This window comes from Ruditapes philippinarum, unplaced genomic scaffold, assembly GCF_026571515.1.
Source record: "Ruditapes philippinarum isolate M1 unplaced genomic scaffold, ASM2657151v2 ctg3608_1_1_1_1, whole genome shotgun sequence".
Lineage (NCBI taxonomy): Eukaryota > Metazoa > Mollusca > Bivalvia > Venerida > Veneridae > Ruditapes > Ruditapes philippinarum.
In genome coordinates, this window is record NW_026851778.1 from 29,378 (window position 1) to 44,742 (window position 15,365).

General features: G+C 33.0%; 1 pseudogene; it reads left to right on the forward strand.

The window, feature by feature from the left end:
• On the forward strand, positions 1 to 13,524 carry LOC132739251 (ATPase family gene 2 protein homolog B-like; annotated as a pseudogene).
• Positions 13,525 to 15,365: the final 1,841 nt, after the last annotated feature.

Genomic DNA, 15,365 nt, shown 5'->3' on the forward strand with positions numbered 1-15,365 from the left:
ATGGTTACATCTGACAATAAATCTAATGATGATACAGGATTTGTAATTAGTAAGTTAAACAAAGGTGGACTGTTGAAACAGTTCACAGTAAAGGAATGGTTTGATCAGATGGTAGAGACAAAGCAAACTTTAAACAAACCTGGAGGATTAGATAATGTAATCAACATGTTACTAGACTTGATCAAATTTACCACTGCAGCAGAAGACAAGTTTAGACAATTAGGTGCCCACCCACCTCATGGAATTTTGCTATATGGACCTCCAGGCTGTGGTAAAACATCATTAGTCAAATATGTTTGTGCTGTAAATGGTAATATTTCTTGTGACAATCAATGGACCAGAGATATTTGGCCCACGTCCCGGAGAGACAGAGGCAAATATAAGGGCAGTATTTGAGAAGGTGACTGTAATGAGTGAGGAAGGGCCCTGTGTACTGTTTGTAGATGAGATTGATTCATTATGTCCAGGACGAGGAGGTTGCTGGTAATGTAAATGAAGCTCGAGCTACAGCTCAGTTTCTAACATTATTGGATGGTTTATCACAGGACAGTAAATATACTGGTCATAGGAGCCCACTAATAAGACCAGCTGTGTTTAGATACTGCTCTACGTAGACCTGGTCCGACTGGACAGAGAGGTAATATACAAGATTATTATTGATCTAAGTACTGATTGAATATTGAAATATAGGCTTGCATTTAAGTAAATCTTTTTGTGGTACTTAAATGTAGGCTTGGAAGGCAGTCTTTTTAGCATAAGCTGAAACGAACATACTAAATAATGACATTATTAAAATTTTGATGGGGGCTGGTTTGTGGTTTGTTGTCATTAAATAATGCTTATTATACTTTGTATAGTTATCATCTTTTCTAGCAACTGTATAAATGACACATGATATGTGGACTAACAAAAAACTTCTAATTCATTGGTTTATTTGTGTATAAATGTTTGAAAACGTAAGAAGTTACAAGCATTAATTAATAATAATTTCATACCAGACATGTTTTAAAGTAGATTTTATATCTTGTAAAACATATTCCAGATTGTATCAATGTCTCCTGTGTAAGGAATTTGTACAGTGTGGAAATAGTAAGTTTTTTTTTAATTCAAGTTATAAATTTTTTAGGTTGTAATAAATCCACCAAATCAACAACAAAGACTGGAAATTCTCAGGTCACAGATCAAGAACATTCCACTATGCAATGATAATATTAATCTTGATGAGTTAGCAGAGGTGACCAATGGTTATGTTGGTGCAGACCTTGCGTCTCTGTGCCATGAGGCAGCATATGTCGCCATGTCAGAGACTGCAGCTGGTCATAACACAATGGTAAGATTTTAATATATCTTCATCTTTTGATTGGTAAATTAACCTTCCCAACTCTCTCTTGTGTTACAGATGTGCCTTGTTTTGAATATAGAATTGATCATTTCAAGGTGTAAATACTTCTATAGAACAGCTGGCAGTAGATTGAGGTCAGACTACAAAAATGAGTAGGTAGACCAAGCTCAATACATTGTACTCACTGGTTTTGAAGTTCTTCATTTTCTTCCTCTACAAGAGCTCTGTGGAGCATTGGCCTTCATGTCCTGATTATGCAACTTATATTTGATTTTTGATTAAATTTCATGATTTAATAGTCTTTCAGTGAAAGCTAATGTTTTGATGTTTAATATTAAGGAGTAACTAACCTTTGAATCCTCAAGTTATATATGTGTAATACAAACATATCATAACATCTCACAATATGTAAATGTTACAGTTTAAGGGGAAAAAAGAATTTTTTTTACTGTAAAATGCCTTTTTACATAGTATGTGATAAGTAAAATATTTTATTCATATAGTTCCATTGCTGAATTTGTTGAATAAACACAGTATGAAACCTAGCCTCTTTACCTCATTCGAAATATACATGTATATGTTTTGATTGAATATATATATCAGTTTCACATCACTTAGGACAATAGTGTTTTATTGTAGGATTCTATTATATTTTTAGGTGAATCAGAGTCACTTTAATATAGCAGTAAAGAAAATACGGCCATCTTTACAGAGAGGAGCAGAAGGGGTAGTAGATCTACGACCAGTCTACTGGGATGAAATAGGAGGCCTGGACACAGTCAAGAAACAAATAAAACAAGTACAGTAAAAACCCTCAATTAAGACCACCATCGGGACTGGTCCAAAGTGGTCTTAATTGCGGGGTGGTCTTAATTGTGAATATTCTTATTGCTTACATACTTTATGACCATGGTCTATTTTAGTCATGTTATATGAACAAACAATATGTATATTAACAATATAAAAGTATGTTATAATATATAATCTGATCTAAATATATTTCTGAGAAATTTAACATTAAATTCTATTTGGTCTGATTTGAATATTAGTTATTAAATGATAAATATAATTCACCTGTCAAATAAGAAATTAATTCTTCACAAAATAAATGTGCTGAAAGCAACATTAAACCACTCTAAAATTTACTTTCTCACCTTTTTTTCATACAATAACCCAAATAACAACAGTTGTTGACACCTTGTGAAATCAAGTGTCAAGCTTAAGAGCATTCAAGCAGATCATAACAAAATTTATGATAAGAAAGGTGTTGACTTTAATATCAGTGGTCTCAAAAGAGGGGTCAAATAAAGAATAAAACAATAAATTGGGCCTGAATCTGGTGGTCTTAAAAGTGGATAAGCGGGGTGGTCTTAATTCTGGATTATGTAACCATTGATATAAAGAACAGAAAATTCTGTTCTTTTAAAAAATGGTCTTAATAGCGGGGTGGTCTTAATTCCGGGGTGGTCTTAAGTAGGGATTCTACTGTACTTGTCATCTTGAAATTAGACATTTGGAATAAAAAATAATTGGAACTTTTCTTATGTATAAAAATATTTTTTTTTACTTTTAACTATTAATGATAGCAACCAATGTCATTAAATAAAGGGTCCTTAACTAAATGTAACTTTTCTTATGCATAAAAATATTTTTTTTTACTTTTAACTATTAATGATAGCAACCAATGTCATTAAATAAAGGGTCCTTAACTAAATGTTAAGTTTCATAATCATTATGACAGTGTCTATTTTATTCTAGGAAATATTTTTAATTCTAGGAAATATTAATTTCCTGATTATTGTGATGTACTTAGTATTTGCCCTGAATTGTTATTTTGGGCTCAACTGACTGAGACCTAACCTTTGCAGTGAGGCTTCTAATGAAAACAGCTGGTCAGAGCTTTTGGTAACATTAAAAAAAACTTAAGATTGAAACATTTTTTGACTTACAACATGATTGTATATTTCAGGCTGTAGAGTGGCCATTACAGTATCCAGAGGCATTTGAACGTATGGGATTAAAGCCCCCTCGAGGTGTGTTACTGTACGGTCCCCCAGGCTGCTGTAAGACAACCCTGGTTCGAGCTGCAGCAACTTCTTGTCATTCTACATTCCTGTCTATCAGTGGAGCTCAACTGTATTCACCCTACGTCGGGGACTCAGAGAAACTTATATCTCAGGTACAATTTAAAATATTGATATATTAAAATAACATTAAGCAATACAGAAAATTTGTTATGTTGATGACATAGAGAGGCCCACGTGGAAGATCGGGAAACTGAATGTGTTAGCCTCATTAAATAAAGCTGTTACTTATTTACTTACAATAGTCAATATATTGAATAGTTTATATTCTTCTGCATAACATTTCTTTATAGATATTATGTTTCTATGGAATTATTAGCTCAGCTTTACAAAGTATATGGAGAGCTGTCCTACTCACCCCAATGTCACACTTCCAGATTTCAGATTAAAGTTTCTGTGCCGTAAAATATTATTTTACAATAACTTTTTCATTCCTTATGGTATCAACTTCAAACTTCAAATATATGTTCCATTTCATCAACCACATCATATGGTTCATAACTCTGGAAGCAATATTTTCAGAATTATCTACCTTTGAACTTAGAATTTTCCTTAAATAATGTTAAATTTTACTCTTAACTTCTTTATTTCCTAAAGGATCTACTTTAAACTTCAAATATATGTTCCTTATCATTAACCACATCATATGTGACAAAGTTCATAACTGCAGAAGCCATATTTTCAGAATTATCTCCTCTTAAACTTAGAATTTTCTTAAAAATTGTTATTTTTTACTCTCACTTCTTTATTTTATTTGGATTCTCATCATAAACTATAAGTCAGGGCTCGACATTAACGGTTGTCCGACTGCCCGGGACAACCAAAAGTTTGGTCAGGGCAAGTGAATTTCAAAAGAACTTGTCCGACAGGGCAAGTGAAAAAAATCATAAGTAAACATATTAAATTCCAATATTATGACCAATAATCCTTGCAAATTACAATATCAATCTTAATTAGACTTAATTAGAACGAATCACATTTGTGGAGACGATAAATAACGAACCTCACAGCAGGGGCAATTGTACATGTACACAGACTATCCGGTTGTCTGATGAATATGTCAAAACTTGATTAGCATTATTAATTATGTCAACACCTCTTCTTATTAAAGGGTGTTCAAACCCTGTTGAAGTTCAAATCACAACCTTGAACTTATAGTTTAATTTATCCGTCTAAACATTTGACAATTTCTGGCTGTTTTATTTTTGCCGTTAAAATCTAAAAATTTATCGTATATCCGTTTTTTCCTGTAGATAATTTTGAAAATAATATCAAATTCATCTACAAATGTGTGTTACAGAGTCATATCCACAAGGAAAAAAGATGTAAAATAAGAAAGTAAAAAGAATACAAAATCGGTAAATGAAATTGTCACATATTTTCGCGACTTAAGACGTGGTAAACAAAAAAACCTACAAAGTTTCTGTCCACAACTTTATAAAAATTCTTTTATGAAGAAAGTACTATATCTAAGTGATTTTTATATATCAAATGCACAAAACTTTTTTTTGTCACAATAACCATTTTTTTTTTACTTTTTTTTCCCCTTCAAAATACATGTAACTTAATTACTGAAAACATTTTAAAATCTTGTTTAGCCCCTTTTAACCTTCCTTCTATTTCCAACCAATTTTAGTGAAAAAATGAGTATGATTTTGTCACAAAATGTCTTAATTTCTTAAAATTATAAGCCTGTACGGCTTATAATGAAACCCATGCATGATAAGAGAATAAATAAACCCCATTTTCAAAGATTGCCAACCCTTTTTCTCAAACCTTACTTATAAATGTAGGGTTGTTTTCAACACTTTACCGGTTTAGGTCAGGGCAAGCAAGCTTTGGGTCAGGGCAAGTGATTTTCAAAAGTACTTGCCCGACAGGACAACCAAATAAAAAAGTTAATGTCAAGGCCTGTAAGTTATCATTTAATATTGTTTCCCATATCAAAATAATGTGACTAGGTTTATAACTCTTGCATTGCTATTTCCAGAATTATCTCCCCTTAGAATTTTCCTTATTTTTCTGTAATATCTTGATTACTTCAAACTTTAAAAATATGTTTGTTAAAACACCTACGTCATATGTAATAAGATATATGAGTCTAGCTCCTGTTTTTCCAGAATTATCTCCATTTTAAACTTGGATTCTTTTTATATATATATTTTTTTAACAATTATCTTTGTTATAAATAATAATAACTTTTTATAATTGTATAATTGTTCTTTTTCATAATTTTGCATCATGTTTGACAAGGTTCTTAACTCTAGTATCTTTATTTTAAGAGTTATTTCTGCCTTGGACTTATAATTTTACTTTTAAAACTTTATATACTTTTGGCTCTTATCATTTTCGTTACTGAAGGGATTGACTTAAGATTTCAAATTGTTGCCCTTACCATTATAAAGATAGAAATTTCTGTTTATCTTTCATTGACATGGTCACATGCATAAGAATATTATGTTGTGCAGAAATGTTGAACATTTGAATGCATTTTAGATACTAATAAAGAAATATATTTTTATCATAATTGATTTTTTCCCCATAGTTTTGTCTTCCTTCATGTATATTGTGTTGAGTATTTGATTAGTCGAGCTTGTTGGCTCCTCATGTTTTTATCCTGTCTTCATCATTTTATAAACCCATAAAATGTAAACACGTTGTTAATGCAACAGATTTAACTGGTTAATATTAAAATTTATTTATTTGTATTTTACCGAAAAAGCCATTGCGTAGTAATGTTTTAAGCACAAAATATGTTGATAAAGAAAAACACTTAAATTTATAACAAGTAAATAAAATTGCTACTTAAAGAAATCAAGCTTCTATAAGTTGTGTTGTTTCTCTTAGGTATTTCAGAAAGCAAGAGCATGTGCACCGTCAATTTTGTTTTTGGACGAGTTGGACTCTATTGTAGGTAAGAGATCGGAATCTGGTCACCGTGGAGTTCAGGAACGTATTCTTTCAACACTGCTAAATGAGATGGATGGTATTGGTGTGAGACTCGGGGAAGGTGCGGGATCAAGCTCCCAGCAGAAAACTCTTGAGGGCCAGACACCTCCTGTAGAAGTGTGTTTACTTTTCTTTTTTAGCTCGACTATTCGATAAGAATAAGTAGAGCTATTGCAGTCACCCGAGCGTCGGCGTCAGTGTCCGCGTCGGCGTAACCACTTATGTTACAAGTTTTTGTAATAGTTCAAATATTTTCAAAGTCCATTGACATATGGCTTTGAAACTTTGCACACTTGTTCACCATCATGACCCCAACCTGTAGACAGGAGGAGGTAACTCTATCAAGCATTTTGACAGAATTATGCCCCTTTTTCGACTTAGAATTTATGTTGAAGTTTTTGTAATAGTTCAAATATTTTCAAAGTCCATTGACATATGGCTTTGAAACTTTGCACACTTGTTCACCATCATGACCCCAACCTGTAGACAGGAGGAGGTAACTCTTTCAAGCATTTTGACAGAATTATGCCCCTATTTCGACTTAGAATTTATGTTAAAGTTTTTGTAATAGTTCAAATATTTTCCAAGTCAATTGACATATGGCTTTGAAACTTTGCACACTTGTTCACCATCATGACCCCAACCTGTAGACAGGAGGAGGTAACTCTGTCAAGCATTTTGACAGAATTATGCCCCTTTTTCGACTTAGAATTTATGTTAAAGTTTTTGTAATACCTTAAATATTTTCCAAGTCCATTGACATATGGCTTTGAAACTTTGCACACTTGTTCACCATCATGACCCCAACTTGTAGACAGGAGGAGGTAACTCTATCAAGCATTTTGACAGAATTATGCCCCTTTTTTGACTTAGAATTTATGTTAAAGTTTTTGTAATACCTCAAATATTTTCAAAGTTCATTGACATATGGCTTTGAAACTTTGCACACTTGTTCACCATCATTACCCCAACCTGTAAACAGGAGGAGGTAACTGTATCAAGCATTTTTTTTTACTATCAAGCACTAAGAATAGTCGAGCGTTGCTGTCCTACCGACAGCTCTTGTTTTTTCTAAAATGCATGTATTTATAGGTTAAGGAATGTATAAAGATTCACTTTGAATGTTTTTAGAAAAATATGACAGAATTTACTTTTTTACCACCAAACTTAACTTTTAAGTAAGAGAAGTTGCAGCAAATTTTAAATGTACGTAGTCCTTGGTTATTTCTATGGATAGTTAATCAATTACTCAGTATGTATACACAACAATATACTTAGAAAATCTTTAATTAATATCAACACAAATTTGTATGAATGCTGCATTAGCATTGGTTTGTAAATGCTTTAATTAATAGAGGAATCTTAATGCATGTTCTTTTTTGTGCATTAACATTATTCTGCAGAATGAGGACACATTTAAAGCCTGAGGGATTTAATAAATCCCAGGGCTATTCTTACATAAAAGTATACTTCTAAATTGGTATTTGTGCCTTTCATCATCTGATTTTGTATTAATTGCAACAATTGAGTGTGCCATGCTTTCTATGTGCTAGTTGGATGTAAAGTTTTGATAATAAAAACTACCAGGGCCACCAATGCATTAAGTTGTTTTTACATTACTTTCCTGCATATAAAAAATGTGCAACAACTGCAGGTGGTTCTTCTCCATTTATGTATACATGCATTCTCAGTTATTTTACGAGAATAATGATAAAAAATGATAAAATTTGAAAATCAAAATATATCAATACTATGCGCAAAGAAGTTATCTTTTCCATTCATTTTGAGAAAAAGTAGCAATAAATAAGTAAATGAATATCTTATCCAATAGATGTCTTTAATTTGGTTTATTGGTGGCATGACTATTCAATTATTGTTAACTATTTTATTTTGATCCTTCTAATACTTAATTTGTACTTTGACTTGAAACTACCTGTACTTTGTTAGGAATTTTTTATAACATTGCGTTAAAAATGATAGTTTGGTCGATCTGTATGAATGTGCTGGTTTGTCAGGTTGTATTATACTGCATGTTTGTAATGTCGATTTTCATTGGGTAATGGTGACATTTATACACTTATATATACACGGCTGCTGTCAATTTATAAGGAAATCACATTTTTTACCCTAAAAAAGGAAGTTTGCAGTATTATAAATTAGTCATAAAGATTCCTGACAGATTATATGGCAATATATATTATAAACATTTGTTTACAATATAACCCATGCCTAGTGGGCTAAGGTTATATATACAAACAACCGTTTATATGTGGCCATATAACCTGTAAAATATCTTTATAACTAATAGTAAACTGGTAGCATTATTTAAACACAGCCTCTAGTATTCAAAGGGTTAATTAAAATTTATATTGTGTTTTGGTATTGCAGGCTGATGGAAAAACTGGTGATAACACAGTGGATAACAGGTCAGTGTTAGTTGTAGCAGCAACAAATAGGCCAGATCTTATAGATGACGCTTTAATGCGCCCAGGACGTATGGATAGAATCATTTATGTTCAACATCCAGACACACAGGTTAATTTTATTTTAAACACCAGGTACCTAGGATGTCTGCAGTGACATTGTACTAGGGGAATTATAAAACTTATTTGAGTGTTAATGTGCTACCACCTTACAACATTGTCAGAATGAACAGATGTTATAACCATTTCTTTCATCTTAACCTTTAGATACTTTTTCCTTGCATTTTAAGAAGTTTTCCAGCAAGCATATAGAAGAAAAAGGGTTCTACTCACATGCATTATTATCATGGGTACAAGTTTTGACGCATTCACCTGAAGTTCAGGTCTTTTCTACTCCTGAAAGCTCCTTATTTTGTGTAACACCAGAGATGTAGATAACATGTTATCTATAATTATTTTATATATACATATACTGAAACATCTACACAGATTAGGTTTTTGAGAGCTGGTGTGACTGCAAACCCGGAAGTCTCCCCTTACCCATATAAGGAGAAAAAAATGAATGATTTTGTTGAAGTCTAATTTTTAATGTTTGTTTATGAAGTATTTTTTATGCATATTTGTCTTTACAGGCAAGGAGAGACATTTTACAACTGTACACAAGAAATATGGTTTTACAAAATTGTGACCTTGACCTATTAGCTGAGAGAACAGACATGTATACAGGTGCTGATCTGGAGTCCTTGTGTAGAGAGGTAGGCCATGACATAATTTAGCTACTGGTTGGGGACCACCAAAACCAGACAACAACCAAACCCGGACGGCCCCAAAAATGCCTGATTTAGTTTTTAAACTTTTTTTATTTGTTCAATGGTTGTCAATCTATCATTCACTTTTTAATTAAGAATAAATGCATATTCCTTCTATAATTAAGTAATTTGATTTATTAGTCCCCTACCGGTATAACCGGAGGGGACTTTAGGTTTATGTCTGTCAGTCCGTACGTCCACAAAACTGGATCCCGCGATAACGCAAAAAGTACTGAAAATATTTTTATGAAACTTGATATATGGATAGATTGCAGTATGGAGATTATGCATGTCTTTTTTTTTTCTTCCTATGTTGAAAATTCTGGTTGCTATGGCAACAAATAGTCTGAAAATATGGCAAATTTAACACATAAACTGGATCCAGTGATAACTCAAAAAGTACTGAAAATATTTTTATGAAACTTGAAATATGGGTAGATGGCAGTCTGGAGATTATGCACATCTTTTTCTTTTCTTCCTATGTTGAAAATTCTGGTTGCTATGGCAACAAATAACCTGAATTTCAAGATTTCCGATTTAAATTTTTCAGCTTTTTAGTCCCCTACCGGTTTACCGGAGGGGACTTTAGGTTTACCCTCCGTCCGTCCGTCTGTCCGTCCGTCAGTCCGTCCGTCCACAAAACTGGATCCCGCAATAACGCAAAAAGTACTGAAAATATTTTAATGAAACTTGATATATGGATAGATGGCAGTATGGAGATTATGCACGTCTTTTTCTTTTCTTCCTATGTTGAAAATTCTGGTTGCTATGGCAACAAATAGACTGAAAATATGGCAAATTTTACACATAACCTGGATCCCGTGATAACGCAAAAAGTACTGAAAATATTTTTATGAAACTTGATTTATGGATAGATGGCAGTATGGAGATTATGCACATCTTTTTCCTTTCTTCCTATGTTGAAAATTCTGGTTGCTATGGCAACAAATATACTGAAAATATGGCAAATTTTACACATAACCTGGATCCAGTGATAACACAAAAAGTACTGAAAATATGTTTATGAAACTTGACATATGGGTAGATGGCAGTATGGAAATTATGCACATCTTTTTCTTATCTTCCTGTGTTGAAAATTCTGGTTGCTATGGCAACAAATAGACTGAATTTCAAGATTTCTGATTCTAGTTTTTAAGTTTTTTCACTATAAGTTCTTGATTTCGTAAGGTATTTTCTTCAAACTTTAAATATAAGTTGCTTGTCATCAACCACATCATGTGTGACAAGGTTTACAACTCTAGCACAAAATTTATCAGAATTGCCTCCCTTGAACTTAAAATTTTCATGAAAAAAATGTTGTTTTTTTTTAATAACTTCTTTTTTTTAATGTATCTACTTCAAACTTCATATAAATGTTTCTTATTATCACTCAACATTTGTGAGTGTTCAATACTCTAGCAAGACTATTTCCAGAATTATGCCCCTTTTGAACTTAGACTTTTTTTTGAGAAATTGGTAATTTTTACTCCAACTTCTTCAATCATGATGGGATTTTAAAAATGTTATATTTTGATAACAGGGATGTTTAAAAAATAACTTTAGAGTGTCCTTCAGTCTGTCTGTCTGTACATAAAAACTGTTTCTTGTGATAACTTTTAAATAACTTTTTTAACAAATTTACTTAGAATAGGAACATAAGTGAATGGCCAATGGCCCTTCAGAATGTTGCTTGGGCTCTTACCGGTAGGGGACTTATGGATTGCTTGCAATACTATGATAATTGCTTGTTCACTATAAGTTCTTTATTTCTTAAGGTGTTTACTTCAAACTTTAAATATAAGTTTCTGGTCATCAACCACATCATATGTGACAAGGTTTACAACTCTAGCACAAAAATTATCAGTATTACCTCCCTTGAACTTAGAATTTTTATGAAAAAAAAGTTGTCTTTTTTAAATAAAAAATAACTTCTTTATTTCCTAATGTATCTACTTCAAACTTCATATATATGTTTCTTATTATCACTCAACATTTTTGAGAAGGTAAACTACTCTAGCAAGAATATTTCCAGAATTATGTCCCCCTTGAACTTAGATTTTTTCGAGAAATTGGTATTTTTAATACTATGATAATTGCTTGTTTCAACTTATGTAAACACTTAACAGTAATATTTTAATGTCTATTTCAAGAACATTGACATTGAAAATTTGGACATCAAGAGTGCTTTGCCTGACCTTTTGTATTAGCTATAATCATTTGCAGAGTAAACAATAGAATATCAAAAACTTCAGCATTTGATGCTGAAATAATGTATTATTATCATGTTAAAAATAGAAAATTAAAACGCCCAAGCTTTTATCTGAATTAAATTAGTGCCATTACATATCTGTCCGTCACATGGTACTGTAGTGTGGGCAATTTAGGTAATTTTGATGCCCTCCTTAACGGACCTCAGATATAAGTGTCAATATAATCAGAAATAAACAAACTAGTTTGTTAGTGAGGATTTTCAGATCTTTAGCTTTAAAATTATGAAATCTGTATGGAAAAACGTTCAAAATTTGTCTGGTTGATTGTCCTCGACCAATTCACGTCTTTATCTATTTGTTAATGTTGTAAGGCAGTATTTGTGTGTCCAGCTGTATGACTGAATACTGACATAACAGTGGAATGTGGGGGCATCTGTGTCCTATGTACAAATTTATATCTTTGTTTTTTTATTTTATTTAAAAATAGGAAGATTTTCAAGTTTGTTGTATACTTTTATTCAAAAGGCTGTATATCAAGTCTTTACCTTTACATATATTTTTTCAGGCTGCCCTGTTTGCTCTAACAGAGAACATAGAAACATGTACTGTATGTGCGGAACATTTCGAGAAAGCTTTAAGAAGTGTGCCTGCTTCACTTAACATTCAACTTATAGAGAAATACTCTTCTGCAGCAGACAGCATGAAAACGGGCAAGATTAGAGGTGGAAAAAGCTGACGTCTGAATACAAGGCATTAAAACTGGCAATGTTATAGGTGGAAAAAGTTGATGTATGAATACATGGCATTAAAACTGGCAATGTTACAGGTGGAAAAAGTTGATGTATGAATACATGGCATTAAAACTGGCAATGTTACAGGTGGAAAAAGCCGATGTCTGAATACAGGGCATTTACACTGGCAAGATTAGAGGTGGCAAAAGCCGACGTCTGAATACAGGGCATTTACACTGGCAAGATTAGAGGTGGCAAAAGCCGACGTCTGAATACAGGGCATTAACACTGGCAAGATTAGAGGTGGAAAAAGCCGACGTCTGAATACAGGGCATTAACACTGGCAAGATTAGAGGTGGCAAAAGCCGACGTCTGAATACAGGGCATTAACACTGGCAAGATTAGAGGTGGAAAAAGCCAACGTCTGAATACAGGGCATTAACACTGGCAAGATTAGAGGTGGAAAAAGCTGGCATCTGATACATGGCATTTACACTTGCAAGATTAGAGGTGGAAAAAGCTGCCGTCTAAATACAGGGCATTTACACTGGCAAGATTAGAGGTGGAAAAAGCTGGCGTCTGATACATGGCATTTACACTGGCAAGATTAGAGGTGGAAAAAGCCGACGTCTGAATACAGGGCATTAACACTGGCAAGATTAGAGTGGAAAAAGCTGCCGTCTGAATACAGGGCATTAACACTAGCGGGATTAGAGGTGGAACAAGCTTATTTATGAACATATAAGAATTTTCTTAACCTTATGCTAGCATAAAGAGCTAAGAATTCACTGGTTCAGTTATAATTTGAAGATTTGGACCTTTATCATAAATGGCTTATTGGTGAAAGCTACAGTTTGGCACAGGAATAGGAACATCATTCTTTCCAGTCATATCATTAAATTGGAGAACAGATGCCAATGTGCCATCAGCAAAATTCAACTGCTTCATCATGCATATGACATTTTAATAAACAAAAATTTTCAATAAGCTTGTTGTTGGTATAAAGCTCTAGTTTGACAAACTTTGTGGCAATATCTTTGACAGGATCTTAGTCCGTTACTCTTTATTTTGCCAGGCTACCATAATAGGTGCTAATATCTTTGTAGCAAAATTTTCATTACTTCTATTCATATTTAAAGTTGTTTGCTCTGAACAAACCTAAATTCTTCCTGAATGCCACCTAATAGGGGGCTATCATACTATATTTTCTGTTTTTAAACAGGTATATAAAATGTAGTCTGTCATGTTTTGCAAAATATATAGTTTTTGTGTCGCCTTGAAAAGGGGACATATAGGGGTTACTTTTGTCGGCGGCGGCCTTGTCGGCGTCCCCTAAAGCTTGTCCGGAGCATAACTCAGTCACTTAAGGTCTGATTGACTTCAAACTTAGTATGCAAGCTTCTATCAATAACGCGAAGTGCAGTGCACAAGGACCGGTACTCTGCACTTCTTAATTTTTGAGTTATTGCCCTTTGTTAATTTTCATACTTTAATTCTGTCCGGGCCATTTCTCTTCAACTATAAAAGCTATGGACTTGAAACTTCATAGGATGATAGATGTCATTAAGAAGAAGTGCAGTGCATAAGAACCGGTACTCTGCATTTCTTATTTTTTGAGTTATTGCCCTTTGTTAATTTTCATACTTTATTTTTGTCCGGGCCATTTTAGTTACTTAAGGAGAAATGGCCCGGACAAAATTAAAGTATGAAAGCTATGGAATTGAAACTTCATAGGATGATAGATCTTATTCAGAAGAAGTGCAGTGCACAAGAATAGGTACTCTGCATTTCTTAATTTTTGAGTTATGGCCCTTTGTTAATTTTCATACTTAATTTTTGTCCAGGCCATTTCTCCGAAAGTATAAAAGTTATGGACTTGAAACTCCATAGGATGATAGATCTCATGAAGAAAAAGTGCAGTGCATAAGAACTGATACTCTGCATTTCTTATTTTTTGAGTTATTGCCCTTTGTTGATTTACTTACTTTATTTTTGTCCTGGTCATTTCTCCTCAAGTATGAAAGCTATGGACTTGAAACATCATAGAATGATAGATCTTATTGATAAGAAGTGCAGTGCACAGAAACTGCTGCTCTGCACTTATTATTTTTTTAGTTATTGCCCTTTGTTATTTTTCATATTATATTTTTGTTCTGGCCATTTCTCCTAAACTACATTGTTCACAAGGCGACACATCCGACTCGCGGAGTTCTAGTTTTAAGATTGTAATTACTTATCCAGGGGAATCTGTGGCTGAGTGGTTAAGGTCTTTTACTTCAAATCACTTGCCCCTTACAGCTGCTGTGGGTTTGAATTCCAACAAACAGGGACTTTGGATTCTCTCGGGTATGAAAGATATCCAGCTAGCTTACGGAACATTGGTAGTTCTACTCAGGTGCCTGTTTTTGCCTGAAATAATGCACAGAAGAGCACTCTACCAGTAAAGCTGGAAAGTTGCCATATGACCTATACTGTGTTGGCATGACATAAAAAACCCAACCAAAAAAATACAAACACAAAAAATTACTTATTCACTTCCTATACTATGAATAAATTTTTCATTAAATGTTTATTTTACTCATCTGGATGTGTCACTTTAACTGCTTAAACAATAGTATTTCAGATACAGAAAAAAACAATAATAAATTCCATTTATTTACTTGATAGAGGAAACTTTTCATGATGATTAATTTTGTGTGTAATTAGGTACTGATGTATGTTCAGAAACTATATTGACATTAATAATTTGAGCAAAGACACATTTTGTTAGCAGACTTGCCAAAAGCATGCATAAAGCTGAAATAACTAGAAATAAAT